This window comes from Moschus berezovskii, chromosome 1, assembly GCF_049115385.1.
Source record: "Moschus berezovskii isolate FMDL1 chromosome 1, NW_MosBer_1.0, whole genome shotgun sequence".
NCBI lineage: Eukaryota > Metazoa > Chordata > Mammalia > Artiodactyla > Moschidae > Moschus > Moschus berezovskii.
In genome coordinates, this window is record NC_142460.1 from 69,105,418 (window position 1) to 69,114,491 (window position 9,074).

Below are 9,074 nucleotides of genomic sequence, written 5' to 3' on the forward strand. Positions count from 1 at the left end.
AGTGCAAAAATGTAAAATTGTTGTCTTTAGGAGGCTTAAAGAAGAGAAGTGAAAGACAAAAGGGAAAAGGGAAGATATACCTCTCTGAATGCAGAGATCCAAAGAATAGCAAGGAGAGATAAGAAAGCCTTTCTCAGTGATCAATGCAAAGAAATAGAGGAATACAACAGAGTGGGAAAGAGTAGAGATCTCTTCAAGAAAATTAGAGATACCAAGTGAATATTTCATGCAAAGATGGGCACAATAAAGAATAGAAATGGTATGAACCTAACAGAAGCAGAAGATATTAAGAAAAGGTGACAAGAGTACACAGAAGAAATATACCAAAAAGATCTTCATGACCCAGATAATCATGATGGTGTGACCACTCACCTAGAGCCAGACATCTTGGAATGTGAAGTCAAGTGGGCCTTAGGAAGCCTCACTATGAACAAAGCTAGTGGAGGGTGATGGAATTCCAGTTGAGTTATTTCAAATCCTAAAAGACAATGCTGTGAAAGTGCTGCACTCAATGTGCCAACAAATTTTGAAAACTCAGCAGCGGCCACGGGACTGCAAAAGGTCAGTTTTCATTCCAATCCCAAAGAAAGGCAATACCAAAGAATGCTCTAACTACTGCACAGTTGCACTCATCTCACATGCTAGCAAAGTAATGCTCAAAATTCTTCAAACCTGGCTTCCACAGTATGTGAAATGAGAAATTCCAGATATTAAAGCTGGATTAGAAAAGGCAGAAAAACTGGAGATCAAATTGCCAATATCCATTGGATCATCTAAAAAGCACGAGCGTTCCAGAATAAACATCTACTTCTGCTTTATTGACTAGGCCAAAACCTTTGATTGTGTGGATCACAACGAACTATGGAAAAGTCTTAGAGATGGGAATACCAGACCACTTGACCTGCCTCCTGAGAAATCTGTATGTAGGTCAAGACAAACTGGATAAAGCACAAGCTGGAATCAAGTTTGCAAAGAGAAATATCAATAACCTCAGATATGCAGATGACCCCATTCTCATGGAAGAAAATCAAGAGGAACTAAAAAGCCCCTTGATGAAAATGAAAGAGGAGAGTGAAAAGCTGGCTTAAAACTCAGCATTCAAAAAATTAAGATTGGCATCTGGCCCCATCACTTCATGGCAAATAGATGTGGAAACAGTGGAAATAGTAACAGACTTTATTTTTTGGACTCCAAAATCACTGCAGATGGTGATTGCAGTCATGAAATTAAAAGACAGTTATTCCTTGAAAGAAAAGTTATGACCAACCTAGACAACATATGAAAAAGAAGAGACATTACTTTGCCAACAAAGGTGCATCTACTCAAAGCTATGGTTTTTCCAGTAGTCATATATGGATGTTAGATTTGGACTATAAAGAAAGCTGAGCGCAAAAGAATTGATGCTCTTGAACTGTGGTGTTGGAGAAGACTCTTGAGAGTCCCTTGGACTGCAAGATCAAACCAGTCAATACTAAAGGAAATCAGTCCTGAATATTTATTGGGAGCACTTCTGCTGAAGCTGAAACTCCAATACTTTGGCCACATGAAGTGATGAACTGACTGATTGGAAAAAAAAAAAAAAAAAACTGACCCTTATGCTGGGAAAGATTGAAGGCGGGATGAGAAGGGGATGACAGAGGATGAGATGGTTGGATGGCATCACCAACTCCATGGATATGAGTTTATGTAAGCTCCAGGAGTTGTTGGTGTACAGGGAAGCCTGGTGTACTATAGTCCATGCGGTCACAAAGAACCAGCCAGGAGTAAGCTACTGAATTGAACTTAGTCATACAGTGTCCAAAAGACATTTTGTCTTATACATTTTCATCCTGTCTTCATATACAATTATTTACTTTCCAATCCTCTATTAGAATCCTTCCATTTTTTTGAAGAGAACATCCTGCTAACATTTTATTTTATTTTTTATTTTTTTTATTGGAGGCTAATTATTTTACAATATTATGTTGGTTGGTTTTGCCTTACATTGACATGAATCCGCCCCGGGTGTACATGAGTTCCCCTTCCCAAACCCCCCTCCCACCTCCCTCCTCCCCTTATCCTCCCTCTGGGTTATCCCCGCATACGAACCCCGAGCATACTTTAATATACTTCGACCCTGAACTGGTGATTCATTTCACAATAATATACATGCTTCAATGCCATTCTCCCAAACCATCCCACAATCACCATCTCCCACAGAATCCAAAATACTATTCTATACATCTGTGTCTCTTTTGTTGTCTCGTATACAGGGTTATCATTTGCATCTTTCTAAATTTCATATATATGCATTACTATATTGTATTGGTGTTTTTCTTTCTGGCTTATTTCACTCTGTATAATCGCTCTAGTTTCATCCACCTTATTAGAACTGGTTCCAACGCATTCTTTTTAATGGCTGAATAATACTCCATTGTGTATATGTACCAAAGCTTTCTTATCCATTCGTCTGCAGATGGACATCTAGGTTGCTTCCATGTCCTGGCTATTATAAACAGTGCTGCAATGAACATTGGAGTACATGTGTCTCTTTCAATTCTGGTTTCCTTGGTGTGTATGCCCAGGAGTGCCATTGCTGGATCATATGGCAGTTCTATTTCCAGTTTTTTGAGGAATCTCCACACTGTTCTCCATAGTGGCTGTACTAGTTTGCATTCCCACCAACAGTGTAAGAGGGTTCCCTTCTCTCCACACCCTCTCCAGCATTTATTGCATGTAGACTTTTGGATAGCAGCCATTCTGACTGGTGTGAAATGGTATCTCATTGTGGTTTTGATTTGCATTTCTCTGATTATGAGGGATGTTGAGCATTTTTTCACGTGTTTGTTAGCCATCTTTATGTCTTTTTTGGAGAAATGTCTGTTTAGTTCTTTGGCCCATTTTTTGATTGGGTCATTTATTTTTCTGGAATGGAGCTGCAGGAGCTGCTTGTATATTTTGGAGATTGATCCTTTATCAGTTGCTTCCTTTGCTATAATTTTCTCCCAGGCTGAAGGCTGTCTTTTCACCTTGCTTATAGTTTCCTTTGCTGTGCAGAAGCTTTTGATTTTAATTAGGTCCCATTTGTTTATTTTTGCTTTTATTTCCAATATTCTGGGAGGTGGGTCTTGGAGGATCCTGCTGTGATTTACGTCAGAGAGTGTTTTGCCTACATTCTCCTCTAGGAGTTTTATAGTGTCTGGTCTTACAATTAGCTCTCTAATCCATTTTGAGTTTATTTTTGTGTATGGTGTTAGGAAGTGTTCTAGTTTCATTCTTTTACAAGTGGCTGACCAGTTTTCCCAGCACCACTTGTTAAAGAGACTGCCTTTTGTCCATTTTATATTCTTGCCTCCTTTGTCAAAGATAAGGTGTCCATAGGAGCATGGATTTATCTCTGGGCTTTCTATTTTGTTGCATTGATCTATATTTCTGTCTTTATGCCAGTACCATACTGTCTTGATGACTGTGGCTTTGTAGTAGAGCCTGAAGTACGGCAGGTTAATTCCCCCAGTTCCATTTTTTTTCCTCAAGATTGCTTTGGCTATTCGAGGTTTTTTGTATATCCATACAAATTGTGATATTATTTGTTCTAGTTCTGTGAAAAATATAATTGGTAGCTTGATAGGGATTGCATTGAATGTATAAATTACTTTGGGTAGTATACTCATTTTCACAGTATTTATTCTTCCAATCCATGAATACGGTATATTTCTCCATCTATTAGTGTCCTCTTTGATTACTTTCACTAGTGTTTTATAGTTTTCTATGTACAAGTATTTTGTTACCTTAGGTAGATAGATTCCTAAGTATTTAATTCTTTTCGTTGCAACAGTGAATGGAATAGTTTCCTTAATTTCTCTTTCTATTTTCTCATTATTAGTGTATAGGAATGCAAGAGATTTCTGTGTTTTGATTTTATATCCTGCAACTTTACTGTATTCATTGATTAGCTCTAGTAGTTTTCTGGTAGAGTCTTTAGGGTTTTCTGTGTAGAGGATCATGTCATCAGCAAACAGTGAAAGTTTTACTTCTTCTTTTCCAATTTGTATTCCTTTTATGTCTTTTTCTGCTCTGATTGCTGTAGCTAAAACTTCCAGAACTATGTTGAAGAGTAGTGGTGAGAGTGGGCACCCTTGTCTTGTTCCTGACTTTAGGGGAAATATTTCAGTTTTTCACCGTTGAGGATAATGTTTGCTGTGGGTTTGTCATATATAGCTTTTATTATGTTGAGATATGTCCCTTCAATTCCCACTTTCTGGAGGGTTTTATCATAAATGGATGTTGTATTTTGTCGAAGGCTTTCTGTGCATCTATTGAGATATTCATATGATTTTCATTTTTCAGTTTGTTAATGTGGTGTATTACGTTGATTGATTTGCAGATATTGAAGAATCCTTGCATTCCTGGGATGAAGCCCACTTGGTCATGATGTATGATCTTCTTAATGTGTTGTTGGATTCTGATTGCTAGAATTTTGTTAAGGATTTTTGCATCTATGTTTATCAGTGATATTGGCCTGTAGTTTTCTTTTTTTGTGGGATCTTTACCAGGTTTTGGGATTAGTGTTTTGGTGGCCTCATAGAATGAGTTTGGAAGTTTCCCTCCCTCAGCAATTTTCTGGAACAGTTTGAGTAGCATAGGTGTTAGGTCTTCTCTAAATTTTTGGTAGAGTTCAGCTGTGAAGCCATCTGGACCTGGGCTTTTCTTTGCTGGAAGATTTCTGATTACAGCCTCCTGGTTCAGTTTTGGAAAGTTGTACTTTTCTAGGAATTTGTCCATTTCTTCCAGGTTATTCATTTTATTGCCATATAATTGCTGATAGTATTCTCTAATTATCCTTTGTATTTCTGTGTTGTCGGTTGTGATCTCTCCATTTTCATTTCTAATTTTATTGATTTGGTTCTTCTCCCTTTGTTGCTTGATGAGTCTGGCTAGTGGTTTGCCAATTTTATTTACCTTCTCAAAGAACCAGCTTTTGGCTTTGTTGATTTTTGCTATGGTCTCTTTTGTTTCATTTGCATTTATCTCTGCCCTAATTTTTACGATTTCTTTCCTTCTACTAACCCTGGGGTTCTTCATTTCTTCCTTTTCTAGTTTCTTTAGATGTAGAGTTAGGTTATTTAGTTGACTTTTCTCTTGTTTCTTGAGGTGTGCCTGGATTGCTATGAACTTCCCCCTTAGCACTGCTTTTACAGTGTCCCAGAGGTTTTGGGTTGTTGTGTTTTCATTTTCATTCATTTCTATGCATATTTTGATTTCTCTTTTGATTTCTTCTATGATTTGTTCATTATTCAGCAGCGTGTTTTTCAGCCTCCATATATTGGCATTTTTAATGGTTTTTCTCCCATAATTGAGATCTAATCTTACTGAATTGTGGTCAGAAAAGATGCTTGGAATGATTTCAATTTTTTTGAATTTACCAAGGCTAGATTTATGGCCCAGGATGTGATCTGTCCTGGAAAAGGTTTCGTGTGTGCTTGAGAAAAAGGTGAAATTCATTGTTTTGGGGTGAAATGTCCTATAGATATCTATTAGGTCTAACTGTTCTATTGTATCATTTAAAGTTTGTGTTTCCTTGTTAATTTTCTGTTTAGTTGACCTATCCATCGATGTAAGTGGGGTATAGAAACATCCCCATATGTTCTTCTGCTTGTCTCATTTCTTTCTTCACCTAGCTTATTCTTCATAACTTTTAGATTTGAATTTCAGTTTCTTTCTGCACGGAATCCTTTCCTGACCATATGGATTAGGTTATATTGAAACAAAGCTCTTCATATAATTCAAGTACTTAGGAGTCATTCATTAAGCATATACTGAGTCCTTAACCTGTGCCCAGTTCTACTCTAAGGCCGTTGTGAATACAGAATACAAAACCATCTCTCAACTCAAGTCGGTTACATTCTGCTATGTATTTTATTAAGGTGTGTTTTTTTGCAATACTCTAAGTCCTAGTAAACGAGATCATGTCTATCCTGATAACCACATAAAAGGTTACTCAAAAAACAGTTGCTGAACTTTGTTGATGTACATAAAATCTTTTGACTACATGGGCAAGCATCAGCAGCATTTATATTTTACAAGCTCTTTTTGTCTCTTGTGAGTTTATATAAATGCACATATTTAAAGATACACATATTTAAAATATTTGAGAGAACATTACATATGAGGTACTGAATGAGTGGATGAAGAACTAAATTATTGAGGCCTATATTTTTTTAGCAGGTGTCATCCTTAACATGGTTTAACAATGAGTTGTGATCTAGGTTTAGTTGAGTAGCTACTATGTTAGAACATAAATGTATAGGTGTATGTGTGAAAGGGGAGTCATGGGTATTCTGCTGCAATGCTCTGATATCTAATACCACCCTATGATCACAGATGCCTCTTGTTACTTTTAAACAATTGCTCTTCTTTCCTTCAGTGTTTTCGATGATTATACTTTTTGTTATGAGATAGCGTCAAGTTTATGTGGGAAAAGCCATTTTCAGATGGTAAATGGAAGATGTAGCTTACAGGAATGACAACCGGCTGAGAAGTAAATTATATTACTCTGAAGCAAATTCAATAATGAAACATTTTAACATAGTTTTTGTTTTCTTTTTTTTTCCTAGAAGCAATAATTTAACATAATAATTAAGCCTGGTCGCAATAACTTACTCTGAAATTTCATCTGAATCATTGTTTGGTTCAGTCAGTAGCTTCTTTTATCTCACATACTCTTAGCAAAAACAAACAAATATATAATTTAAAAAGAAATTTACCTAAGTTTGCTCCACTTTGTGTCCTTAGGCTATAGGGAAAGAAGTTAGGCTTATCAGAGTTTCACAGGCATCCTGGGTATTGGCCTATTTTGCCACACTGAAGCTGTCCTTTCATGAAGTGTGCTCTCCTATACAGAAACAGCTGCTGTGTCACTCTCCCGAGTTCCAGCAGCAATTGGCAAGCTTCCATTTGGTCACAAGCAATAACATGACAAATAGAATTTTCTCATTTGTGTGCCACTTCTCCTGGGGCTGTGGCCGCTGAGAGGTCCTGCCATTCCCAATGCTCCTAAATAGCTCTGGCTGAGCCATGCTTTTTTCATCGTGGAGGAGCCACACTTCTTCTTGGGGAGCTATTGGGGACCTGCCTCGATATGGACACAGGGTGTCCTCGGGATGAACGGCATCGGCGTCAGCGAGAGAGAGAGAGAGAAACAGGGGCTGATAATTCCTTGCTTTACGCAGGAAACCAATAAAACCCCAGCAGGGGGTTTGCTCTGTTTACGTAGGCCGCAGGCGCCCTCTCGAATAACTGGAGGCACCCCACCAGGGCACCCCCTCGAGTGGGTCTTAGAAGCCCAGGCAGATAAGTAAACTCAGAGGGCCCAGCACTCCAAGGATCTCAACCAGAAAAAGGAGAATAGAGAAAAGGACCAAAAAAGAGAAAGAATGACACGGGGAGACCAAGCTTCAGTGAGCAAGGCCCAAAACTTTATTTGCCAGTGCTGCTTTTATACCCTAAGTTGTACACATAAAAAATAGAGAAAGGGAGGTATAGAGTCACGCCAAAATCACGCAGTGTTAGCAGTCTTGACCCTTATCAGGATCAGGGCTTATTTTTGTATGTCTCATGATATACAAAAGTTTTAGGTGGTTTACATCATCTTCTGGCCAGGAGGCCTGCTAACAGTTTATGGCCCTTTCTCCTAACAAAAGTTAGTTAGCTAGAAAAAGGCTTATATTCTTTTAAGGTGATTTTCCTAAAGTCAGGCCCTATTCTCCAAAGACACATGACAAAGTTACATTCCTATAAGGCAAGGGTGTAGTGAGCTACAAGAAAGGCATTTATTAACTTAAGATCGGATGTGGTTAAATCAAAGGCTACTACTTATTTTCTCTATATGTGATTAATATATTTCCAAGGATACAATAGATAGAGGAAACTTTGCAGCAAACATTGATTCAACAATGGAATCTTTTTTAGTACTATTCTAATGATTTTAACTTCTTCAACAAATTCCTGTATTTTAGAATATTAGGCTTTCTGTCCTTGCATGGCTGGGAGGCTGTAAACAGTCACATTCGTAGTTGTAAGAGCCCGGACAAACTTGTCATGCAAGTTAGAAAGCTATCAGAGGGGCTTGGATTGGAACACTCCTATTAAGCCGAGGAGAACTTTTTAACTACAGCTCTGAATTAATGTTTTCAGAGAAAGGTGGTTGGGGGGAAGCCCCCGTAAGTATTAGAGGACTTGGTAAGAGGTGCAAGACAGTAAGGCAGTCAGACTCCAGTTTTCTTTGGGGTAGATGCTCAGGTAAGTCCAGGGGGTTCCTCGAGTCCTGATTAGCCTTTGCCCGTCAGGCCTCTTCCCCAGTTGACACTTGCCACGGGTAGGATTTCCCTCGCTGGCTCCCAGCAGGGAGCAGACTTGGATGTTGCTGCTCTTGCGACATGGCCTCTTAACTATTAAACCCTGTGTGGCTGCTTTAGCTGCCTGTGTCAAATAAAGACTGTCACAGATTTTACAATCCACTCTGCTACAACATCGTCCCTGAAGCGCACATGCTTCTGAGGCACTTTATAATTGTGTTACACAATTAATTCAGTAGTTGTTAATGATTGTAAATTATCAGTAGTAAACTTTATTAAATAAACAGCAGCAACAGCCCCACAAGAAAAAGACTTCCATCCTGATTCTGCTATTTCCACTTTGAAAAGAGACATATTACCTTGATTGTATGCCACACATTTTATTTTTTGTTTGTTTGTTTTGATAGATAATTTTGAATTGATTTTTAATGTTGACATGGAAAACTTCTACAAAAAGTTCTACAAGGTCACTCAGCTACTTTGCTTGTGTATCAGAGACAGAGAAGGTACAATTTATGTCTACTGAATATCTAAAGGAGCTTAAAGTATTTCTTAAATGTCTTAGAAATTCCAGCAATGCAAAAATGGGTAAGCCATAACCTTAGATTTATTTTTACATCTTTCAGGGTGGGTATTTGATGCTTCTATGAAGTTAACTTTTATTCACTTTTGAAAAGATTCTGTAACACAATGAAAGGAAGAAAAACTTTAGTCCCCACCCCCACCCCCCAACCAAGATCT